The sequence below is a fragment of the Schistocerca piceifrons genome, chromosome 5 (assembly GCF_021461385.2).
Source record: "Schistocerca piceifrons isolate TAMUIC-IGC-003096 chromosome 5, iqSchPice1.1, whole genome shotgun sequence".
Classification (NCBI taxonomy): domain Eukaryota; kingdom Metazoa; phylum Arthropoda; class Insecta; order Orthoptera; family Acrididae; genus Schistocerca; species Schistocerca piceifrons.
This window is the reverse complement of record NC_060142.1, coordinates 447,755,161-447,780,436: the sequence shown is the minus strand read 5'-3', so window position 1 is coordinate 447,780,436 and position 25,276 is coordinate 447,755,161. Positions and strand designations below refer to the sequence as shown.

Genomic DNA, 25,276 nt, shown 5'->3' with positions numbered 1-25,276 from the left:
TGGAATAAATGCAGTGCCTACCTCCTCCCTCGTGACTTCATCCATCTCAACAGGTTGTGCTGCAGTGGTTGCTGTCCGCCCAACCACGGGCGGAGGGTATTTAAATCGGCCGCCGCCGCGACCGAACTTAGTTCCCTCTGAGCAGCCATAGCGTACGGATCTCCGTGCCGGCACGTTCACAGGAGCTCAGTCCGTCAGTTCACCTGATGATGGCGACATGTTTGATCGCCGAAATATTGTGCCCGTTGGACACTATAGACCGGTAGCATACCCGTGGATATCTTGATTATCAAATACGCCGGGAGAAACTCAAGAATCACATGCATGTTACTTGCTTAGAATTTATTTTATTTTTCTCCTGGAGGAGACACTAAAAAGGATGTCTGTAATGAAGTTTTCTGTTAAATTAACATCATAGTGAATGTGTAAAGCACTATACTTTAAATTTTGCACTCTGAATTTCCTTGCTGGGAGGCTTGGAATGGGATGCACTCAGCTGAGGAGCTAATTGAATGACAAGTAGCGGCTCAAAGGTCAAGAAAGACGACTGCTTTCGGGAGAGCGATGTGTTGTCCCCACGTCCCATCACGCACCATTGGCAGAGGAGGGTAAGGTGGTCAGTCAGTGTTGATTGGCATGTCAAGACCAGAAGGCAGAGCTTCACTTGGCTTGGTGATGGCTAGGACAAATAAATATGTAACTGAAAAGCATAGTTACTGAGAATATACCAGTGACATTACACATTACACCTAGCATAAGAAACGTAGCTGTTGCAACGGTGATGTATTGCATTGCGGGTATTGGCTCGCAGTGCAGAAAGGCTGGAAATTTCAAAGGCACTCTTGTTCATAAACCTACAAATTTAACATGTAACTCTCCTACATTTACTACATTTTTTCGCATCGTGAGCAACCAAGAAAGAGCACTTCCTGGCAAAAAATGACACATTAGCTGTGAGGGAAACGGAAACGGCAGAAACGGGGCATAATTTGAGAGCCGACTGACTGCACAGAGCGTTTTTGTTGTAGTCGAGAGCGCAGGAAAGACCTACTTCCTCCGAACGCGCGCCACGGGCCGCTGGTGATGTAAGACGCCGGATGATTAATCACCGTGGCCATCAGACAGACGTTCCTAGAGCGCTGCCCTCGCTTCCCGCGAGACTCCATGCGTCCTCAAGCACGAACTCCGTCACACCGAACACCACTATCCGTCTGTCAGTGGTGACATCGTTGTCTGTCTTGCAAAAATAGTATCGAAACTTGCATAAAAAGACTGGGTGGTTCAAATTTGATGTAACTTCGAAGACTTCACACATGCATGTACAACTGTACTATCGTTTCTCGCAGCCTTATTAAGTATCGTATAAAAGGTGAGTCTTGAGGTAAGGTACAGGCTTGTATTATTGTATTATTAGTGATTCTGAACAAAAATCTTCACACAGACATATGCCCTGTTCCGAATGCTTTCCAAGATAGAACAGATCTAATATACATTGTTATTTATTTTCCGTATAATTCAAACACTGCCGTTGTTTACAAAGCACGACAGCGGTGTAGTGGAAGATGAAACCAACAGTTTGATACAGGCCGCTTGTGGTTGTCAACTCAGGAAACTACCTCAAATTGGCCTACGAGAACTGCAGCGCATGCGCGTCTCCCGATATTTTCAATAGTCTCGCGTTTTATCTTCACAAACTGTTGGCCGTAGAGAATAAATGAATGAGCCTTTTCTTTCTAGAAAATTAACTGTAATTTAAGTTTTTGATGCGCCACGTTTCCATCGGAGATTTTAGTTTTCGAGTTATTCATGAAAAAATGTACAAAAGTGATGGTAAATTTGTTCTGTCTCGGAAACTATTCGGAATAGGGCATATGGGCATTTCGTTTTGTTTATAATCACGATTACCTCTCAAAGCGTGTACCATTCCTCCTGACTCACCCTGTATTGTAATAATAACAACAACAATAATAAAAGAATAATAATAATATTTACATTATTATTATTCCGTATTACTCAACCGCCAGTGCAAGTCTTTCAACTGGGTGCCACTTCGGCAAAAATGAAATGATCGTATGGCATTGCTGGCCGGAGGCGCTATTCGGGGGAGTTCAGCCGCCGTAGCCACATAGGCAACTTGAATGTTTTCAATCTGCCCTAGTAATCTTGCCGGGGAAAGGGACTGTACATCCTAAGGTAGAATCGGAACCAACTGTCGTCCTTGGGGAATCTTCACATCATTGAGAGCTGAAGGCTAGTTTAAAAACAGATTAATAATTCCGTGGTCTGACTAGGATTCGATGGCGCGATCTTTCTTTTTCCAAGCATGCGTTCTTTCATTAAACGACCGGACCCACCAATACAGTGTATAATGAGGAGACTCTCTGTCTGGATTCACAGTGCTGACAACCAAAAATTTCTCTTCTCTGACTTCTATGACCTGTTCGTAGTTCGACACGGATGCCAACTGTACCACCTGAAGACTGTATTTTACGGACTTATACCTCCAGCCATTATAGGTGGTGGTTAAAAACAGTCCGAAAGTCTAGTGTGGGTGTTGCAGGGGACATGTTCTGAGAAATAATTGTCAGCAAAAAAATTCTATATGTTGGGCTGTTTCCGAGTTATTTAGCATTGAAGTTAGTCAATAAGGTCGTTGCGCACGCAGATTCAAGAACCTTGCTAGACAGTGTTGCCAAACGTGTTCCTCCTTTGGTTTTCTCCAACCGAACAAACGTAGCTTCTGCTCACCAAGCTTAAATTTATCGCTTCCGAAAAAGCCACATTGTAACTGGTAATGAGCATCTGAGGAAGTGGTAACTCACAGACCCATAGATTTTAGCGCGTGCAAGTGCTTGAATTTGCGCGCGCAACGACCAGATTCGCTAATTTCAGTGCTAAATAACTCGGAAACGGAGTAACGCGTCGAATTCTTTTCTTAACAGATTTCTCAGCACAACTTCCCCCTGCAACACCCTTACAAGCCTTACAGACTGTTTGTGACCATCCTGTATAACATCTCCGGTAGACACCTTATGGCCATATACAGGATGTTACAAAAAGGTACGACCAAACTTTCAGGATACATTCCTAACACACAAACAAAGAAAAGATGTTATGTGGACATGTGTCCGGAAACGCTTAATTTCCATGTTAGAGCTCATTTCAGTTTTGTCAGTATGTACTGTACTTCCTCGATTCACCGCCAGTTGGCCCAATTGAAGGAGGGTAATGTTAACTTCGGTGCTTGTGTTGACATGCGACTCATTGCTCTACAGCACTAACATCAAACACATCAGTACGTAGCATCAACAGGTTAGTGTTCATCACGAATGTAGTTTTGCAGTCAGTGCAATGTTTACAAATTCGGAGTTGGCAGATGCCCATTTGATGTATGGATTAGCACGGGGCAATAGCCGTGGCGCGGTACGTTTGTATCGAGACAGATTTCCAGAACGAAGGTATCCCGACAGGAAGATGTTGGAAGCAATTGATCGGCGCCTTAGGGAGCACGGAACATTCCAGCCTATGACTCGTGACTGGGGAATACCTAGAACGACAAGGACACCTGTAATGGACGAGGCAATTCTTCGTGCAATTGACGATAACCCTAACGTCAGCGTCAGAGAAGTTACTGCTGTACAAGGTAACGTTGACCACGTCACTGTATGGAGAGTGCTACGGGAGAACCAGTTGTTTCCGTACCATGTACAGCGTGTGCAGGCACTATCAGCAGCTGATTGGCCTCCACGGGTACACTTCTGCGAATGGTTCATCCAACAATGTGCCAATCCTCATTTCAGCGCAAATGTTCTCTTTACAGATGAGGCTTCATTCTAACGTGATCAAATTGTAAATTTTCACAATCAACATGTGTGGGCTGACGAGAATCCGCACGCAACCGTGCAATCACGTCATCAACACAGATTTTCTGTGAACGTCTGGGCAGGCATTGTTGGTGATGTCTTGATTGGGCCCCATGTTCTTCCACCTACGCTCAATGGAGCACGTTATCATGATTTCATACGAGATACTCTACCTGTGCTGCTAGAACATGTGCCTTTACAAGTACGACACAACATGTGGTTCATGCACGATGGAGCTCCTGCACATTTCAGTCGAAGTGTTCGTACGCTTCTCAACAACAGATTTGGTGACCGATGGATTGGTAGAGGCGGACCAATTCCATGGCCTCCACACTCTCCTGACCTCAACACTCTTGACTTTCATTTATGGGGCATTTGAAAGCTCTTGTCTACGCAACCCCGGTACCAAATGTAGAGACCCTTCGTGCACGTATTGTGGACGGCTGTGATACAGTACGCCATTCTCCAGGGCTGCATCAGCGCATCAGGGATTCCATGCGACGCAGGGTGGATGCATGTATCCTCGCTAACGGAGGACATTTTGAACATTTCCTGTAACAAAGTGTTTGAAGTCACGCTGGTACGTTCTGTTGCTGTGTGTTTCCATTCCATGAGTAATGTGATTTGAAGAGAAGTAATAAAATGAGCTCTAACATGGAAAGTAAGCGTTTCCGGACACATGTCCACATAACATATTTTCTTTCTTTGTGTGTGAGGAATGTTTCCTGAAAGTTGGGCCGTACCTTTTTGTAACACCCTATAGTTAACCCACGCATGGAGAAACAGATTAAGTCACATTATTTTTACTTTCACTGGATTGTAGCCTTTAACAGAAATCTCTCGGTTTACTTCGGTCAACAGAAGTAAGTTTCAATGGCCATTAAAAAGTTATCATCTTCCCCACTACCTGTCGTTACTTGGATTAAAACTCCCTTTTATTTTGTAGCCTTTCCTAGTGAACTGTCTCGGTAGCGTTGACATTTTCGAGTGTGTAGTATAATATATCGAACGGACGTATTTCTCTTAGAGTAAAACATAGTTTGGTTATGTATTGGTACAATGAATTGAGATGATCAGACTTACATTAGGACGCCAAGGGTTCCTTGAATAGCTGAACAATAGTATATGGTTACAATAGCGATAGTTATTCAAGAAGCACTTGGTGTCGTGTTGTTTATTTTAAAATCCGGCCAATCCAGTAAACTGTAACAGTAACGACAGCTATTCAAAAACACTTGGTCCCCTGTTGTTTATTTTAACGTCCGACAGAGCCAGTGTATTGTTACAATAGCGACGGCTACTGAAGAAGCACTGTCCTATTGTTTACTGATAAGTCAGGCTAGCTCAGCATATTTTAAAAATATACTGGTATGTTGAACGTGAGCACTGTATTTCTCTGTAATGAACTGAAGACATGTGACCCTGTAACGAAATTTCTCGAACCGAACAAACGTAGTTTTTGCTCACCTAGCTTAAATTTATCGCTTCCGAAAAAGGCACATTATAACGGGTAGTGAGCATCTGAGCAAGTGGTAACTCACAGACCCATAGATTTTAGCGCGTGTGACGGTGAAATAAATAGAACTTTTGAACTATTTGCTTTCAAGCATTGCGTCTTATTACGAACGATGAAACAAGTATTCATTAAAAAAGGAAGAAACTACTTTTTGCATAATTATTCGCGTGATTAACATGCCCACCAAAGAAAATAACATCGGAATAAGGTGTAAGTACTCACGAACGCAGTGAATTAAAATGGACAAGTGATATGTTTTGCTAATTTTTCGACTATCGCCACAAAAAAATCATAATTTGCAATTTACAAGCTATCATACCATCGACGGATGTTCTAGAAGAGCCTTTTCGACTGGCAATTAAGTCATAAAACAAAAATTGCAGTAAGCACACTAAAAAGTTGAACAGTAATTTTCGCCAGCAAGTGTTATAAAAAAACTTGTATTTTATAACATTTTGAATAATATGACCTGGTGATGTTGGCGGAGATGTGCTAAAACCAGTTAACAGAACACAAATAAGATGAACAAAAGTTTGTTTGCGTGTCCATCTTCCGCATCAAGCATAGAAATACTTGTTATGTAAATATAACCGCCAGCCGCGCGGGCCAGCCGTGCGGTCCAGGGCGCCCCTCGTCGGAGGTTCGGGTCCTCCCATGGGCATGGGTGTGTGTGTGTGTGTGTGTGTGTGTGTGTGTGTGTGTGTATGTGTGTGTGTGTGTGTGTGTGTGTGTGTGTGTGTGTCGTTAGCCTAAGTTAGTTTAAGTTAGATTAAGTAGTGTGTAAGCCTAGGGACCTATGATCTTTGCAGTTTGGTCCCAAAATTAACGCAAATTTCCAAATAAAACCTCCTTTTCCTGCTGCCTCTTAATTTATTTATCCCAGACGCGTTTTCCCTTTTTCTTGTTGTAAGGCATCATCAGTGGGATCTATAACGATACAGTTTTAGATTATTAAACAGTTCACGTCGCGATTTTTATGTAAAAAGTAATTACTTATTATTTACTGATCTGCGTTTCCTATCCTCTGGTCTGGAGGTCGCACTAGGGCACTATATTATTGACATACAAGCACAACTTTTACGTTCTGACCAAGAAGGTCAGATCCCACTGATGATGCCTTAGAACAAGAAAAAGGCGAAACGCGTCTGGGATAAATAAATTAAGCGGCAGCAGGAAAAGGCGCTTTTGTTTACAAAACAAGTATAAATAAGATGAATTTTATAGTGTGTTAAAACAGTTGTAACTTGTCTACACCGTCCCTGTAAAAAGTGCCGAGACTGATTTTATTCCTAGCGTATAAGAGTCGCCAGTGCAGTGGCTACAGTGGCTACTTGAGCTAACAACTGTAAACAAAGGATGTGCATCCGATCAGTCAGTTGTTGGCAGGCCGAGTTCACTAGTGGACGTTCCTCGATAGTTATGAACACTTGTGTCACATATCGCAACATCTTTAAATCAAGTGTTCAATACAGTCTCCAGAAAGCTTTGAGGAAGAGAGATGGTGTGTGCAAAGTTTCTCACGCACACGTTGACTGCCCCGCAAAGAAGACGACACGTGGACAGCTGCCATGACTTGGTCGAAATGCAAAACGCGAATAATTTTTTTTGTAATAAATCATCATCGGTGAGAAACATGCTGTTAGCAAAACGATTTATTTGTTTAATTTTTTAAAGTCATCAGTCTTCTGACTGGTTTGATGTGGCCCGCGGCAAATTCCTCTTCTGTGCCAACCTCTTCATCCTAGACTAGCCCTTGCAACCTGGGTCCTCAATTATTTCTTGGATATATTCCAGTCTCGGTCTTCCTCTACAGTTTTAACCCTCTACAGCTCCATCTTGTACCAGGGAGGTTATTTCCTGATGCTTTAATACGTCCTGTCATCTTGTCCCTTCTCCTTGTCAAGGTTTTCCATATATCCCTTTCCTCGCCGATTCTGGGAAGAACCTCCTCATTGCTTACCTTATAAGTCTATCTAATTTTCAACATTCGTCTGTAAAACCACACCTCAAATGCTTCGATTCTCTTCTGTCCCGGTTTTCCCACAGTCAATGTCTCACTGCCCTACAGCGCTATGCTCCAAACGTATATTCTGAGGAAGACTTCCTCAAATTAAGACCTGTGTTTGGTACTAGTAGACTCCTCTTGACCAGGTACTGGTAAGGTTTTATGGGACCAAACTGATGGGGTCATCGGTCAATTGTCCGTTTTTGCCAGTGCTAGCTAGCTTCTTATGTCCTCCTTGCTCCGTCCATTATGAGTTATTTTGCTATCTAGGTAGCATAATTCTTTAACTTCTACTTTGTGATCACCAATTATGATGTTACGTTTCTCGCTGTTCTCATTTCTGCTGCTTCTCACTGTTTTCGTCTTTCTTCGATTTACTCTCAAACCAAATTCTGAACTCATTAGACTGTTCATTCAGTTCACTGACCCTGTAATTCTTCTTCACTTTTGCTGAGGATAGCTCTGTCGTCAGCTAGTCTTAACATTGATATCGTTTCATCCTGAATTTTAATCCCATTCCCGAACTTTTCTTTCGTTTTCGTCATTTCTTCTTCGATGTATAGGTTGAACAGCAGGGGCGAAAGATTACATTCCTGCCTTACGCGTTGCAATTCATTCTTGGTCTTCCATTTTTGTTATTCCCGTTTGGTTCTTGTACATATTGTACAATACCCGTCTTTCCCTACGGTTCACTCCTATTTTTCTCACGATTTCGAACACTTGGCACCACATTATCGAACGCTTTTTCCAGGTCGACAAATCCTATGACCGTATCTTGATTTTTCTTCGGTCTTGCTTCCATTGTCAACCGCAACGTCAGAATTGCGTCTCTCGTGCCATTACCTTTCCTATAGCCGAACTGGACGTCATATAACACACACTCAATTTTTTTTTCCATTCTTCTGTCTGTTATTCCTGTCAGCGACTTGAATACATGAGCTGGTAACTGATCGTTCGATAATTCTCGCACTTGTTCGCTCTTGCAATCTTGGAAATTGCGTGAATGATGTATTTTCCTAAAGTCTGCTGGTATTTCGGCAGTCTCTTACATTATAGACAGTAACGTGAATAATCGTTTTGTTGCTACTTCCTCCAATAGTGTACCGAGCGAGGTAGCGCAGTGGTTAGCACACTGGACTCGCATCCCGCGTCCTGCCATCCTGATTTAGGTTTTCCGTGATTTCCCTTAATTACTCCAGCAAATGCCGGGATGGTTCCTGTGAAATAGCATGGCCGACTTCCTTCCCCGTCCTTCCCTAATCCGATGAGACCAATGACCTCGCTGTTAGGTCTTTTCCCCCCAAAACCCAACCCAGCCCCCTCCAATGGCGTAAAAAATTCGATGATATATTATCTACCCCTCCTGGCTTTTTGGTTTTCAGTCTTCCAGAGTTCTTATAAATTCTGATATGGTACTAGATCCCCTGTCTCTTCCCTATCGACTCCTGTCTCTTCTTCTATCACGTCATCAAATAAGTCCTCCTCCTCACAGAGGCTCTCAATGTACTCTTTCCACCTATCCTCTCTCTCCTCTGCAATTAACACTGGAATTCCCGTTCCAATCTTAAAGTTACCGGCCTTGCTTTTAATTTCACCGAAGGCTGCTCTTTTTCTCTATATTCACAGTTATTGCGTGGCAGTTTCGTCTTAGCTTCGCCGCACTTCTTATTTATTTTATTCCTAAGAGACTTTTATTTGTGTATTCCTGAATTTCCATTGTTACGAACCTACCATAGAGACTCACATGAAGGAACAATACTTTGACGATAGAATCGACATTCAAGCCAATGCGACTCCCAAGTGGAACAGTTTCACATGGTTGTATGTAAATTGTGGACATTGTACTCAAGTTGGAGGAGACTATGCAGAAATGCTGAAGCACTGAACCCACCGTGTTCAGCTTCGGAACTTTTTGGACTGACCGGGTATGTAAACAAACACCATGGCGCAAACTTTCCAGCCGTAAAACGCGGCCAGACAGATTTCTCGCATGTGCGTAGGACTTTCTTCACCTTGGACGAAACGGCGCTGCGCCAACAGGAGTACGTGGAATATTCACAATGAGCGGGGTACCATCAGCCATTCGGCCCAGGAAAGAAAAACAGTTTCGTGGCGAGGTGCCTGTTCCTGGTTCTGGTAGTGGGTGCGTCCCGGCGAGGCGTCTGCTGGTCAGGCGCCACCACGAATACCTCTTCCCCTCCCCCCTCCGCCCTCCCCCCCCCCCCCCAACCGCCACCCATATCGCCCTGTTCTCTTGCCTGGCGACTCTGGACGCTGGCCACGCCACACACGCATAAACAACGTGCTGGCGGTGCAGCTGAACGGTAATTCACGCCTCACTCTCTGCCACTTGGCGGCTCTAAACCAGTCGGCGGTCATGTAGGTCAGGTCTGAGAGCGTGGGCGGCTCCAGAAACGTTTCGGAGCCTGTCCACGTCATTCAACTAGACCAGCGTGCGTGGCTAGCCTAGCGACAATAGTGGGCCGTAAAGTCAGCCGGCTGCTACAGTGCGTCGTGCGGCATGACAGGGCGCGTATATTTCTGACAACGCCGCTTCCGCCTCTCGACCCGTTCCAAGACTCTAGTTCTAGAAATGATTTTCTGAGAACTGTCGTCGAAATGTGCAAACTTTCTAAACGACAGTCTTCTTATCAGGCGCTTCTGTACGCAGCTGAGAATTGATGTTAGGAGGTATCGGAAGCCAGAGTCATTTATCTATATTGTATATCCTGATGATGCTACTCGTAACGGTAACTGAACCCATAACATATCGTCTACAACATGAAATGTTTGAAGATCTTGAAGACTTTTATGGAAAACTACTGCAAACGGTTTCACGAATGTCTAAGGCCTACTTGATCTTCTGGGAAAAACTTCCTACAAATTATTTTTTCATTAACCCTAACGACGGTTTGGCACTGCAGACTACCGTAATTCATTCTTCTCTCCCAATGACGATCACTCAGTTTTCACTGTGTAACAATGTTGTTTTCGGAGATTTAACCACGATACAGAGGCACTTTCTTCCAGTTCTGGTTGCTTGAATACTGTATACACAAAATAGTTCCAACATCATCAGCCATTTGGCATCTGCTGCTGGATCAAAACCTCCTCTTTACTCTCCCAGTCATGACATTCTTCAGCAGGACACACCCGTGTTGTTTCCGCAATGTTTTATGAAGTCATCTGACCAACATCCATTAGGTAACCGTTTCATTCGTTTCTTATCCCTCAGAATTCAGCAGTCTATTTCCTTGGTCTCTCTACTGTCCATTCACCACCCAGCTACATGTCACACTGATCAGCATTTCACGTTCGTTACATACGTAATTACGTTAATGAAATCTTTTTGAATTATCAGTCGAATCATAGCGGCCTGTTGTTGCACCATTTTGACAAGTTTCCTAACCGATATCTTCACGCGTTTCTTTATTGCCACTGTAACGGCCACAGACTCCTTTGCCCAGGGCCCAACGGGTTGGCCAATCGCATGCCTCCAGAAGAGATGTCGAGGTGCTAGTTGTGAGGGAAGTCGTGTCGGGTGGGAGGAGGGGAGGTGGTTCCGAGCACCGAGTCCTGGTGTTGTCTGTCTGTTTCTCCAGTTGCCTCCGCCACTTTCACGTCAGCGTACTCCTGGCGTATTATTGCCAACGCAGTATCCCACGTGGAGCTCGATTGGAAACCACAGTTCCAAATGGCATGGTGGCCATGAACTAGTATTCTGAGTGCCTCTTTGATGACTGAATCCCAGAGTCTGTTGGCGTGACACAACAGTTCGTCTATTTAAACACAAAAAATTTGTCTGTCGTTGACACTGTGCTCCGCCACTTCAGACTTGTAGATTTGGGCGAAATTTTGGCTAGCTTTTAATTTCTCTCAGCTGGGAGCCCTTGTGTTTCCGAGTAGCCATTTTTGCGAGAGATTTTCCGCAGATGCTGTAGTTCAGTAAACGCAGAACAAACGTTTCGTCCAAATATATGAGGATCGTCATTTCTCATTTTTGATTTCCTTCTCGTGGCTTCGAGAGCTTTTTCCTCTAAGTGTTCCACATATAGGTTAGCGGTGGTTGTCACAGAGTGAATCTCATGATGACTCTGTCTGTTCACAGAACATTTCACGACGTTGGAAGTAGATGGTGATGAGCATGTGCCAAAACAGTTTTATCCTGTCACTGTCGAAGTGACTCTCGAGTAGTACCATGTAATCTTCTAGGGATACCAGTATGAAAAGATACGTGACGCTGCCTAAGAAATCACCCTTGTCTGGCCATATCGCTTATCGCTTTAAGCATTTCCACGAACTCTGTCGAGTTCTTAACAGAGTGAGGAGATTGATCCACGTAAGGTTTCAATAACTGTGCGAAGTGTTTGACTATGCCATATATTGCGAATTAATAGTACTGAACGTCGGAAGTAGTGAAACCCTATGTGTATTTCCGGGAGGCCATAAAACCGTGGTGTTATCAGTTCTTTGGTATTCTGCATTCTAACTGTGTCGTTGGGGAGTGAGATGGTCTTCCTTGTCACAGAAGATAGGATTGCTCTTCACTTACTCGTATGCAGGATTCTGCAGTAGTATCTCAGTATTCTGACAATAGTCAACTGATGGTTACAGCATCGTCGCACTGCCTGTATCACCTTCTAGGACGATAGTGTCGTTGCCCTCACAGAGATAGTGAACAGCCCTGCATTCTGCCACTGCCAAATTCTTTGGCGTTTTGGCTTCGTCAAGGACCCTGCACGCCTTCCTTCTCACCTCTTCGGCAGTATGATAGAGGATGGCTTGCTTGAAGCTTCTGGTGGTATAACGCTGAGGTAATGAGCTTGAAACTGGTGCTTCTGACACACGGACGTTGTCGCCTCGTCCAGTTTTTTTCTAGCTCAATCGATGATAGTCCTTGAGTCACCAGTGTCGGCGTTCTGCAAAAGAGCTTCCAGAAGTCGGTGGAACTTGTTACACTGATTTGGGCAGACTTCCGATTGCAGAATTCACTGTTTGTGAAGACGTTTCTATCCACTCTCTCCCATGAGTGAGAGCTGGGCGAGCGACTGAATGCTAGGTCCAGTTGGCACGTGAGCAGAATCGTGTTATTTTCTCCAGTTCTGGCCTGGGGACACGGATGCGATCCCACAGTAGGCCCAAACTAGCGCGCTGCAGAATGAGTTTTCTCTTCATAGTGTTCATGGGCTGTCGCAAGTAAACGAAGTGCGGCATCACCTCCTTATCCCGATAGTACTGTAAGAGCGCTAGTCCACTGAACAGACTCGTCTACTTGATTCGTAGGTTTTGCAGCATTTTGAAGCTGGCTGAATCTCCTTCCCGGAGAGGTGTGCTATATGGGAATAAGGCTTTCCCGGCGAATTTCGTTGAAAAAATCACGAGTTACCAGCCGAGTTATAGCGCCATCTTGTCGCAACGTTTCGATGAGTTTCCCACTCACCATCTTCAGGCAAAGTATCACGTTTGTATCTAATTCGTTCAACATAAAACAAGGTCGATGACTTATTCAACATGTGCAGTGTACCTCCGTTGATGCCGTGTGATATCAGTTATCATATAACTGATGCAAATCTATCTGCATCCTATACAGGCTGTGGTATACATAGTCAGTCACAAAGAAGAAAACCAGCGGAAGACATCACTGATTTCGATTTCTAGCCATACATTGCCCCCCCCCCCCCCTTCTTCCACCCAAATGCCACACCAGCATCAGTCCGGAACCGCGGAACTGCTACGGTCGCATGTTCGGAAACTGCCTCGGGCATGGATGAGTGTGATGTCCTTAGATTAGTTAGGTTTAAGTAGTTCTAAGTTCTAGGGGACTGATGACGTAAGATGTATAAGTCCCATAGTGCTCAGAGCCATTTTAACCATTTTTTGAACCACACCAGAAGCTACAGTAAAAACCAATGGACAAAGTGTTCTAGATTAATCCAGTTTAAGACTGTTTATTTTTGAGGAACATTTCTCTAATTATGTATGTGTGTATAAACAGCTGAAGATGAACAAAACATGTTCGAAACGCGTTGCATTATGTTATATTAAGCATAAAATAAAAAGAGACTGGTAGCTCCAGAGGTAATCCAATGCGTACAAGTCGGGATTCTGGGCAGGTTGGTCCTTTTCAGGAATGATATCGAGCAAGAAACATTGCCTCACAGATGCTGGTTTATGACAGGGTGCATTGCCGTGTTGATAAAATCATCATTCCAGAAGCTCTTTTTTAGTGTGTTTAGTACACAGTGCTGTAACATATATTCATATCGTTCAGAATATACCGTTTTCTTAAGCGCAAGAAAATACCCGCACCCTAACCACGAAAAATACCGCCGTACCGTAAAGTCACCTCCTCCGTACGACAAATGATGGCAGGTAATATTGTAACCTCCCCACAAAATTGAATAAAATATAATAATATGGATAATGATTCTAATTTTAGTGTAACCTCAGAACAAAATTGGTTCCCATTTATAACCTCCCTACAGAAATTCATTCACATTTAACCTCCACACAAAATTTGTTTCCCATTTAATGCACCCACAAAATTCTTTTCTCATTTAATGTAAGCTCGAAAGAGAAAAATTCCTAAACCTCGTAATAAAAAATAAATTCAGTAAACTGGTAAATTTTGGACGACAGCACTGCTGCGTCATGGCCCTGTAAGATCATTCTGAATAAAAAAGCAAAAATGCTTACCTCAATAAAGTCGCCAAATATCTGCTCTTACAATAAATTTTTCCGGCACAGCTCTGTGCAATGCTGGCCGATAGATTTGTCATTTATGAAAGGAAGCAACAGATTTTTCTTTTGCAACAATCGGAATGATCATGGATTGGAGAAATCAGTAAATTCTTTAAATTGAAATGAATGCTTGTAAAAAATTACTTTTTATGACAAAGATTATTATTAGGACATTTTTAAAACATTTGCATGGGAGTTCAGATAACATTACTAGATATGCGCGAGGCTGCTTTTTACCGTACACAATAATACTCAGGCTCCGGCATCGCTGCACCGCGACCGGCCCAGCCAACACGATACACTATACCAGACCAGAGCAGACTGCAGACAAGCGCAGACTAGCAACAACTTACTGCTACAGCTACACAGTTCCTACTCAGTCAACACTGCTCTCTGGTCAGCGATTCTCTTATACCTTGCATATCACAGGCAGCGCATGAGCAATACATCGAAATTACATCTGCTCGGACCTCTTAGAATATTGTCCACGCATTCGTCAAACGCAAGCCGCTCCATCGGACTGCCGCAGGGTGTAGCGTAATCATTACTCCAAATGACTCGTTTTCAGTAAGCCACCGTCGAATGGCGTAGCTCTTTACATCGCACCAACTGACTACAGAAATGCGTAGCTTACGAGGAGCTGCTCGACCATTGTCCTCCATGCATTTTAACTCCCAACACTCACTCATAGTGCTAGTGGACTGACGGTAGCGCTGTGGAACTTACAACTGACTCCCTCGGCAGGCTTCAAGCTATTTTTTACAGCTACTCTTAGTAATTCTCGACTGTGCCTGTCCGTCAGTACATGAGTTCTACCCGGTATTCGTTTAGCTGTGGTTCTTCCTTCGCTTTTCCACTTCACTATTACAACACCAACAGTCGACTTGGGCAGCTTAAGAAAGACTGAAATGTCCCTGATGGATTTGTTACTTGGGCGATATCCAATGGCTAATCCACATTCCAAGTCGCTGAGCTCTCCTGACTGACTCATTCTAATGTTAGTGGTTCTCTACTGACATCACAGTTTCTTTTCTTTGTTTTGTGGCATGTTGTGTCGAAAAAAGAGTGATCGCCTTTGGCAGCTTTTTATTTTGGAGTGGCAAGCTGTGAGAAATAGTTTCACTTTATTCTGTATTCGCTTGTAAAGAGGCTTGCCGGCCAGAGTGGCCGAGCGGTTCTAGGCGCTACGGTCTGGAACCGCGCGACCGCTGCGGTCGCAGGTTCGAATTCTGCCTCGGGCGTGGGTGTGTGTGATGTCCTTAGGTTAGTTAGGTTTAAGTAGTTCTAACTTCTAGGGGACTGATGACCTCAGAAGTTAAGTCCCATAATGCTCAGAGCCATTTGAACCATTTGTAAAGAGATTTGGGGTCTCTGTGGGTCCTTTAGTCGTTTGAATGTGTTGGATAGGTAGTTGTACGAATGAGTGACAGTAACTATTTACATGCAAAATACCGAATAACTGAAGATTACGTGATCTTAAAGGTCCTGTGGGGGTGTAATAATGGCTCGGGGCACCTTGTATTTGTGCCGTTGTCGTGGTAGGGCCTGGCCTACATTCGCAAGTTGGCGGACATTTCCCCCATACTCGTCTAATTTGTGAAAAAGACGAGTTGCCAGGTCTTTTATCTTCTCAGCGACGTATTTTTCCCCAATCAGCTCATATATTTCTCTATCCTGTCACACCTTGGGCGCACAGGCTCCACTTAAAACACCTGTGTTGTAGTGGTTGCAAACTGCGTATAGTAGAGTCACATGTTGTTCCCCAAGACGTCGAGCCGTACAGCGGGAAGTGTTGTCCCGTTGTACTATGACACAAGACAGTACTCTCCGCCTCCTTTTATACTGGTGGGTCCGCTTCTCCATACTTCTTAAAAGCAACTACTGTAACCTATCAAGGACTGTACTGTCTTGTTACATACCATAGTCACCAGCGGTTCTGCTGTCGACATTTAAATCTTTACGTTTATGTCTCATGTACAACAAATAATAAATTGAAGGATCAGAAAGTTTTCAGCCAAATAAAAAACGAGCTGTTAGCGGAGCAGAGCAGATGCCAACTGGGACCTTTGGGGAGGGTGTTTCCAGTTCCAGCATTTCTGTTACGACCGAGAGAAACCTCCTAAAATCCTTGGTCCGAACCACACGACGATAACTTTTTTAAATTTATTTCCGTGACGATACTTCTTAGAACATAAGAATGTAGTACATCTGTATCTACACACTCTACAAATCACCGTACGATACATAACGGAGACTACATGGTACCACTACCACGCATTTCCTTTCCTGTTTCACTCGAAATGAAGCGAGGGAAAATGTCTGTCTTTATTCCGTAAGAACCCTAGTCTTGTCTTCGCAGCACTTACGCGACACTTACTTTGGCGGCAGTAGAATCGTTCTGTAGTGACATGCAAATGCCAGTTCTTTAAATTTTCTCAGTAGTGCCTCTCGACAACAACGTCCTCTTCCGTCCAGCGATTTCCTTTTAAGTTCACAAAACATCTTCGCAGTAACTGCGTGTTGCTGGAACCTGCCGGTAGCAAGTAGAACTGTACGCTTGTTAATTGCTTCGATGCTTTCCTTTAAAATGATTTACTGGGATCCGAAATACATGAGCAGTACTCTAGAATATGCCACGCTAGTGTTCTGTACGCGGGCTCCTTTATAGATGACCAGCAATTGTAACACTCAACCCAGTGCTTCATGTATTTTTCGTCTACTTTATTCCATGAGTTTAAAACCGTTTTTGATAACTATATGTATTTATAAATTTAATCAATAATTTCTGTTAATGCAAACGTAATATATGCTGAAAGAATAAATAAAAATAACTATGTAAAATGGTTGTAGCAAACACGCTGGAAATGTAGAGGAAATTTATGTTGAACGAAACACAAGGAATGTCTCTGATGGAACAGTAACATCTTTGGCGCGAGAGCACGCACTCGCAGAAGTGAAGGCAGAGAGAATTGCGAAGCATCTGTGGTGTGGCAAAGACGTGTATGTTGGCGCGCTAAATGGAGATCGCGCTGGAAATCTTGTTATAATGTGTGGTAAGGCAGAATATAAGTGGGCGCGCACATATGGACACAGTACATGTCCGCAAGAAGATTTTGGAATTAATGAAGAAAACTGTGTGATCCAAATTTATTCATGCTGCTCGCTGATCAATAGGAGCCTGTTGCAATAATGAATTTCATAATTAGCATTACTTCGCACCGCAAGCAATTCATCGCAAGGTAAGACCCAGCCAATATTTTTTAGCTGTGTGGTAGGCACGCCAGCGTAATAGTAATTTTTTTTTAGAAAAGTAGAGTGTTTTTCGTCAAAGCATTAACTCTGCAAGTGAAACTTTATTGTCCCAACTCATTCATCGTCAGCAGTCTACTGTCTTTCTCACCATAACTTCCGAGAAAGTCGTAAGTGAAAGAAATATAAAAGAAAACAAATTCAGTTAAATTTACAGCTGATATTCAATCAAGTAGTTAGTGTAATAAAAAGCAGTAGTAATTGTAGTTGTTCACATATTGTTGCACTACTACTGCAGACAATCAGTTGAACCTAAAAGTGATTTAAATGCAATTCGTATTTCTATGAAAAAAGTATGTTCGGTCTCTTGTAGTCAAATTAATTTTATGATTTTATATTATGCTCTGTAAATGACATCATGTGCGTATGTGTATATGAAATTATTATTGACAAAGATGTCTTTAGTTTTCACATTATCTGTGATTTCAACATCTAAGTCCGAGCGAGTGCATTTTGTTCAGTTGCCGCTTTATCATTATTGTCCAGTATTTGCGTGATTTCACAGCCTTACAGCCATTTACCAGATTTAAATTTTACTCGCTATGGGGCTGGCGACCGTTTTTATTCTGCCATCTAAATTCATTCAGACAGAATTGGAATACAAAATAACGGCTAACTATTGTGAAACTTTCACTTATTACCATTTGTTTACATTTAAATCGTTGTTGTGCACGGTAAACACTTGCGCGATAACGATCTGATTTTAATTATCTATATTCCATCAGCAAGCATTGATGTTCGGATTCAATGCTTTGTTTCCATCACTTACGGAACATTACATAGAGATGTCACAAAAACCTTTTTGCACACCGCAGAGTGTAGTTACGTTACACATTTTCCTAAAATTATCCCAGTAAACCGAAGCCGACATTCACCGTTCCTACTGCGATCTTATGTGCTCGTTCCATTTCGTACTGCTTTGCAACGTTACCCATAGATATTCAATCCACGTGACTGTGTCAATCAGCACATAACAAATACTGTCTTCCAACAATTCAGGATTGCTTTTCCTACTCATCAGCATTGCCTAAAATGTTTCTATATTTGGAGCTATTCATCTTACGGAACAGGAATTCTGTGTAAGTCATTCTGCACCCTTTTGCAATCACTTTACGACGTTACCTTTCTGTATACTACAGTCATCAGCAGATAGTAGCAAAAGCACAATAAATGTGAATTTTTTTGTTTATATATCGAGTACAGTCGACTACTCAGTAGACACATACAGTGTTCTTGATGTACGAACACATGTAGGATCCTTTTTGTTTTGTTTTGTTTTTAAAATCTTTTCATTCTCTACTCCAAGGCCGCGCAGCGTAGCCATGCGGTCAAGGGCGCCATTCCACGGTTCGCGCGGTTACTCCCGTCGGGGGTTCGAGTCCTTCTTCGGGTATGGGTGTGTGTATTGTCGTTAGCGTACGTTAGCTTAAGTTAGATTAAGTAGTGTGTAAGCCTAGGGACCGATGACCTTAGCAGTTTGGTCCCATAGGAACTTAACACAAATTTCCAAGTTGTAGTCCAAGGAGTGGAGCAGGCTGTTTGAGATCTTGCTTACTGTAGAGTCACTGTTCGATGCACACGTTTACCAGATGAGCTGATAACGGAGCAAAGAGGGTCCACAACTGGAAATAAATTGGAGCGGCTTCCCATTTCCGACATTTACCTGAGAACCAAGACAAACTTCTCATTGACCTTAGTCGGAACTAAGGAATTTGGAACTGATGTAATTTATTACTGGGAGAACGCTGTCCTAGTTCAATTTTTTTTTAACGAAAAGTCCGTCGGAAAGAGCGGGTTACAGGAGGGCGTTGTCACATTCTATGGTGACACAATTTATTTACGAGAATTTGGGTGCATATTTAATACTGTGAGTTTCAGATGGATACGTGGTAGATATATTTATCTTCTTTATTCTGAATCCCGGCATCCGGATTGCGGCTGAGGGAAAACCACGTTCGGTCGGAAAAGACTCCTCTGCGTTTATCTGCCTGATGTTCTGGTTTTATTCCTTCTTGTTATCATTCTGATACTGGAAATTTAGTCCATGTATCATTTTCTTTTCATTCTGTAGACACTGCGCGAAATACAATTGCTTAATTAGTTATTTTCCTTTATCGTAGTGCTAAATCATCTCAAGTCCTTGTGGGTAACTTTGGTCTATCGACAATCTCGTAGACTTGTTCATTCCTCGAGGCAGATGAAGTGATTTTGATATGGCTTCTAGAACTATATAGGAAGGAAAAGTGTACTTAAATTTTGGAGAGTCGAACATTTTAGGATCGTATATGGTTCACATGGCTCTGAGCACTATGGGACTTAACTTCTGAGGTCATCAATCCCCTAGAACTTAGAACTACTTAAACCTAACCTAACCCAATGACATCACACACATTCATGCCCGAGGGAGGATTCGAACCTGCGACCGTAGCGGTCGCGCTGTTCCAGACTGTAGCGCCTAGAACCGCTCGGCCACCCCGGCCGGCGATTGTGTTATAGAAAAGAAATTGTGAGTCCCTCGTTAAGTGGCCTGTTAAGTTCGAAACTGGCCTTTTTTTTTCTTTGCTTCTTTTCAGTACACTTTTGGTGTTGAGGTTTTAATGTAGAGAATTCTGTAGAAGTCATGACTTAGATTTTCAGCAATACACAGCATCCTCCTCTCCACAGATAGAATTCTTTTGCTTGGATTGTTGACATGATCCTTGTTTGACATCCGTGTTCGAGAATGGAACGGACCAAAATTTTATGTGGAGGAAGCACCGGTGGTTGATCAACTCCATGTGTTCTGTACAGCATGAGTCGCAGTAGGTTCAGTCTGTTTTCTGCTTGTTTACATTTTTCGGATGTGTTTTTCTATCAGTGTTAGAGTACGTCTAGGAAGATGCCTAGATTTTTTGTATTAGATTCTTTATTAATTTCCCGTCTCCAGAATCGAATATTGAGTTTGTGACGGTTCTGTAGCCGTAGATTGGTGAGATTTCTGTGCCTAAATAGAACCAGCGGGCTTCTGGTTGGCTTCGGTCTAATCTTGCATTTATTGAGTCAGGTTTCCAGTTTGCTGATATAGTTCTTAGCCTCTTCAGTGATTGTATTTCTGGTCGGGGCATGACAGCAGTAAGAGAGACCATTCGCGTACAAAGCACTGGGTTTAGCACTGGGGAGATGATGGCTGCAAGAGTGAAGTAAGATGACATTTGATCTTCAACTCGTATTTGCACTTTCCTGCTGTCGATGAGGTTAATAATTTCCTCGTGGCTACCATCAAATCTGGAGTACTGTTGGTATTTGTGAATTTTTGCTACTACAGTGCCAAATATTTCGGTCTTCTCTCTTTCGTCTTCGTGATGTGATCATCAGTTTGTAGAGCCGGTTCTTCGGTAGTGGTATGGCCCAAGATTAGCTTTAACTTTTCGCAAAAGAGAGTGGAGTTACGTGGGTAAAGTCCTTGTGACTCTCGTTCCCACGTGTTCACTTTGGATTGGCCCATATGTGTGTAGGGAGCCTATCTTTGGGTTCTTTAATAGTTTTTTTAGGAGCACTGTCTACGGTGGCATATAGTACCTCTTGAACAAGTAGCTGATTATAGTTATCAATAACCTCTATAGCATCAAGGGCTGATACTCTGGGATTTTTGCTGAAGAACTCTGTATTCAAGTTTTCTACATTCAGGTTTTTAGAATAGAAGAAAGTTTTCTCTTTGTTGTTAAAGCTCATGACGTGGACAATAGTGGTTGTTCTTATGATGGAAGGTAGATTATCGCTGGAAATACTGTACCTCGCTGCTGCGTCTAGCGATTTTCTGGGTGTAGCTAATATGAGCAGTGATGGAAGGTCCAATTTGGTTGATAAACGTTGGGTGAGTTATCTTCCAGGTGGACTAGGTTATCAGTTAGAGCTGTGGCGAGAAGATCGCCTATTTTCTGTTAGTTTTATCGCCAAAAGCACTGGTTCTGACATTGAGGTCACCTGTGACAACGGCTGGGCCAAGTGAGATCTGTTGGTAAGTCCTCAGTAGGAGGTACATATGTAGCTGCGAAGAAGACAGGTTAACCAGTAATTACACATGATTTTTAGGACAATAGTTTGATGAGTGCTCAGGTTTCCTGGCATACCAAGTCGTATAGCTAAAAATGTTTTGTGTGAAAAATGACGACAGCTCCATGTTAACATCTTCCTCTTCCTGATTTGGGTTTTCCAAGTCTGCGGCATACATAATCTAGACGACTGACATCTTTTCCGAAACATCTGGTTTCAGCAATGTCGGTAACTGTCATGTTCGCTCATTAATTTTTCTAGGAGTTCCTTTTCTGGCACGGAAACCATTTGCGTTGATGAAGCATGTAGCAGCAGTGTCTTGATTAAGCGTCAGTGCAAAAGGAACTTTTCATGAAGAAACTATTCAAGTTTGCAGGGTGTAACAGTAGGTTAAACATAGGCTGACTGGTATCGTAACTTGTTGATGTAGATGCTATGTTGGTCTACGTGGGCGGTATTTCAGTATCTCGCCTTGGGAACTTCTTGAAAACTGTTTATATAGCCTCCATTGTGTGGAATCTACGTTCAAGGAGAATGGTGAGGAGAGCAGTGGTGAATGAAGCAAAAAGTTTTCATTTTGGGAGCGTTCCTGCAAGTGAGCAGTAGGTTCATCGATGCACTTCACTTATTTCTATTTTTTTCGGAGGAGATGGGTTCATTCGCCCGTTCTGAGCAATTAGGATCGGTATCGAGGCCAATGCCATAGCAGCTGCCGCATTTATGTTTTTCTTGAGTCAGTTTTGAAATTGAAGATCAGGCGAGGTCCGCTACGGCTATTGCATTTAGGGTCATTGCTACAGTTCTAGGAGGCTTGCAGTAAGCTATTGAATTTTAAGCATTGCGTGGGTTGCGAGGGCAGAGGCTGGATGATTCAACTCTATGTAGCAATGCATCCTGCAGGGCTGTGCAAGAAGCTTGTCGATAGATTCTTCACTGTCCAAAATAACACGTATTTTGATGTGGATCTTTGTTTGAGTTGCGGAAAGATGAGCACTGTGATTTTTAAATTGGGATCCCTGCACTGCTAGTTCATCTTCGATTTCCTTGTTGGTGACATCGTCGTCGACGTTGGTGATGACGACAATGAGAAAGGGTCCATGTGGTTCCCATTCTCACTGTCGTTTGCTGCTCGGACTTCCTAAATTGATGACAGCTTCCGGTCTGTAGGTGGTGCCAACTGCCTTTTTAAGTTGAATTTCAAAATCAGTTAGTTGGTGGCGATTTTGACACTATTCTTCCTGAATTTCACGTCAACCACAAGCTGTGCAAGATTAAATTGCTTTAGTGTCATCTGAAATTTTTGCATTTTCCTTGGGTCAAGATTTTCAATAATAACTGTTCTTAGTTGGATATTGAGATCATATTTTACTGGATTCTCACCGGATTCAGTGGACGCGATGGAATGTCGTCTGGCTTTCCGTCTGGAGCGTACATTTTTAAGCCCTCCAGCATCATGTGTGTCAGAAAATTTCGTCTCGTGAGGCTGTTCGTTAGGCTGACAGTGAGTAGCTGAGGGTGGGCCGGGCCTGAGTGAGATTCGGACAGTTATTGTTACTCTGTTTCTTTCTTTTCTCTTTTTTTTGCATGTTGGCAGTGGAGATCACATAACTGAGATGGGATGACTTAGGAAACTGGAAATCCTATTCACAAGTCCTTGTTATGGTCCTAAACTATGTGCCTTGTCCTCAGCAGACGCGGAGTCGTGGTCTGCGTTATTCCTTCACTATCGGTCCCCAAGACCGGCTGTCCAGACTACTCAACCTAGAGCTAGTTCGCCCTAACAAAGAGCACAACACCTTTCTTTTCCTAGAGAGTGAGGTTGTAGGAGCTGAGAGAAATGCCATGTCTTGAGGTTTTATTTTCTTCCAGACGTGGTCAGCCATCATGACTGAAACGGTCGCGTACTGACAGGTACACCCTCCACAGCCCTGATCTTTCGTAGTCCATTCTAACTTACGTACGTCCAAAGAGGAAGGAGCGGCTCGTACGTCAGCTCTCGGAGCTTGTCTGCCGTCAACGCGCTCGGACAGGGCCGCGCCGATCGCCCGCTCGAGTGTGTACCTCCCACGTGGGACCAGGCGCCCGTGCCCGTCGCGTGTTGGCAGAGTTTTCAGCGCGGAGCCGCGGCAGTCGGCCACGGCCCGCGCATGCATGCATACGGGCGGACAGGTAGTGCTGCCTGCCGCGGTGACAGATAGAGCGCCCGGACCTATTTTCGGCCGCGTATACAAACGGCCTCCCGCAGTATCCGCATTGTTCAGCGGTCCTCGCTCCACAAACGAAACCGGACGCCGACTGCAGCGCTGCGGGGAGTGCGCGCTGCGAACTGCTGTCCTCTCTGCATCTGGCAGAAGGCAAACAAATGCTTGATAAACACACGCTCGCGTGCAGGAAAGCAGGCGAGCGTATACGCAGTGCGTGCTACTTTAAGGCTCGAAGAGAAATAGAGAAGGGTGCTATCGATGCACAACGAGGTTCTAAAGCCTGCTAAAACACTTAAGCTCAAGTGAGCCTCTGAAAAACAAACGCACGAATAGGTGCTGTGTTCGTGAAGGCCACTGATCTTCGCACAGACAGCATATCGTATTTACGCTGTATGTGGGCCGAGCGCCACACCGTCAGTTTGTCGAACATGAAACGGAAATATATTTGCAGAAAGTAGTTCAAATCGCTCTCAGCACTATGGGACTTAAAATCTACGGCCATCAGTCCCCTAGAACTTAGAACTACTTAAACCTAACTAACCTAAGGACAACACACAACACCCAGTCATCACGGAAAGTAGTTACTTGTAACGGTTGACACAAGTGGTCCTGTATGAGTGTATTCCGTAAGTTTTATTTAACACTTCGGAAACGTTTATAATTTCCAAAAGAACAGACACCATTCATGATCCTGCAGCTTTATATATACTCGATGTAATGAAAACGAAATAATTTCTGACGCGATGCAATTAAAAGCACTCCGTCTTCCGGCCACGGGACTATCCGACCGCCGTGTCATCCTCAGCTGAGGATGCGGAAAGGAGGGGCGTGTGGTCAGCACACCGCTCTCCCAGTCGTTATGATGGTTTTCTTTGACCGGAGCCGCTACTATTCTGTCGAGTAGCTCCTCAATTGGCATCACGAGGCCGAGTGCACCCCGAAAAATGGCAACAGCGCATGGCGGCCCGGATGGTCACCCAACCAAGTGCCGGCCACGCCCGACAGCGCTTGATTTCGGTGATCTGACGGGAACCGGTGTATCCACTGCGGCAAGGCCGTTGCCTCGATGCAATTAAGCACTGAAATAATTTCGTTGGCGACAAGTGAAAATTTGTGCCGGACCAGGATTCGAACCTGGACTTCCCATTACTGGCGCAGTGTCACCATGACCGCCCGTTTTTTTATGTCATTTTGTTTGTTATTGATCGTTGTACACTGAAGAGCCAAAGAAACTGACACACCTGCCGAATATCGTGCAGGGCCCCCTCGAACACGCAGAAGTGCCGCAGCACCACGTGGCAATGTTCTCGACTAATGGCTGAAGTATGCTGGAGGAAACTGACAACATGAATCCTACAGGGCTGTCCATAAATCGGTAAGAGTACGAGGCGGTGGAGATCTCTTATGAACTGTGCGCTGCAAGGCATCCCAGATGTGCTCAATAATGTTCATGTTTGGGGAGTTTGGTGGCCAATGAGAGTTTAAACTCAGAAGAATGTTCCTGGGGTCACTCTGTACCAATTCTGGACGTGTGGGGTGTCGCATTGCCCAAGTCCGACTGAATACACAATGGACATAAATGGATGCAGGTGATCAGACACGATAC

At 43.8% G+C, this 25,276-nt stretch overlaps 1 pseudogene; it reads right to left on the bottom strand.

The window, feature by feature from the left end:
- Positions 1-24,615: 24,615 nt before the first annotated feature.
- On the bottom strand, positions 24,616-24,733 carry LOC124799658 (annotated as a pseudogene).
- Positions 24,734-25,276: the final 543 nt, after the last annotated feature.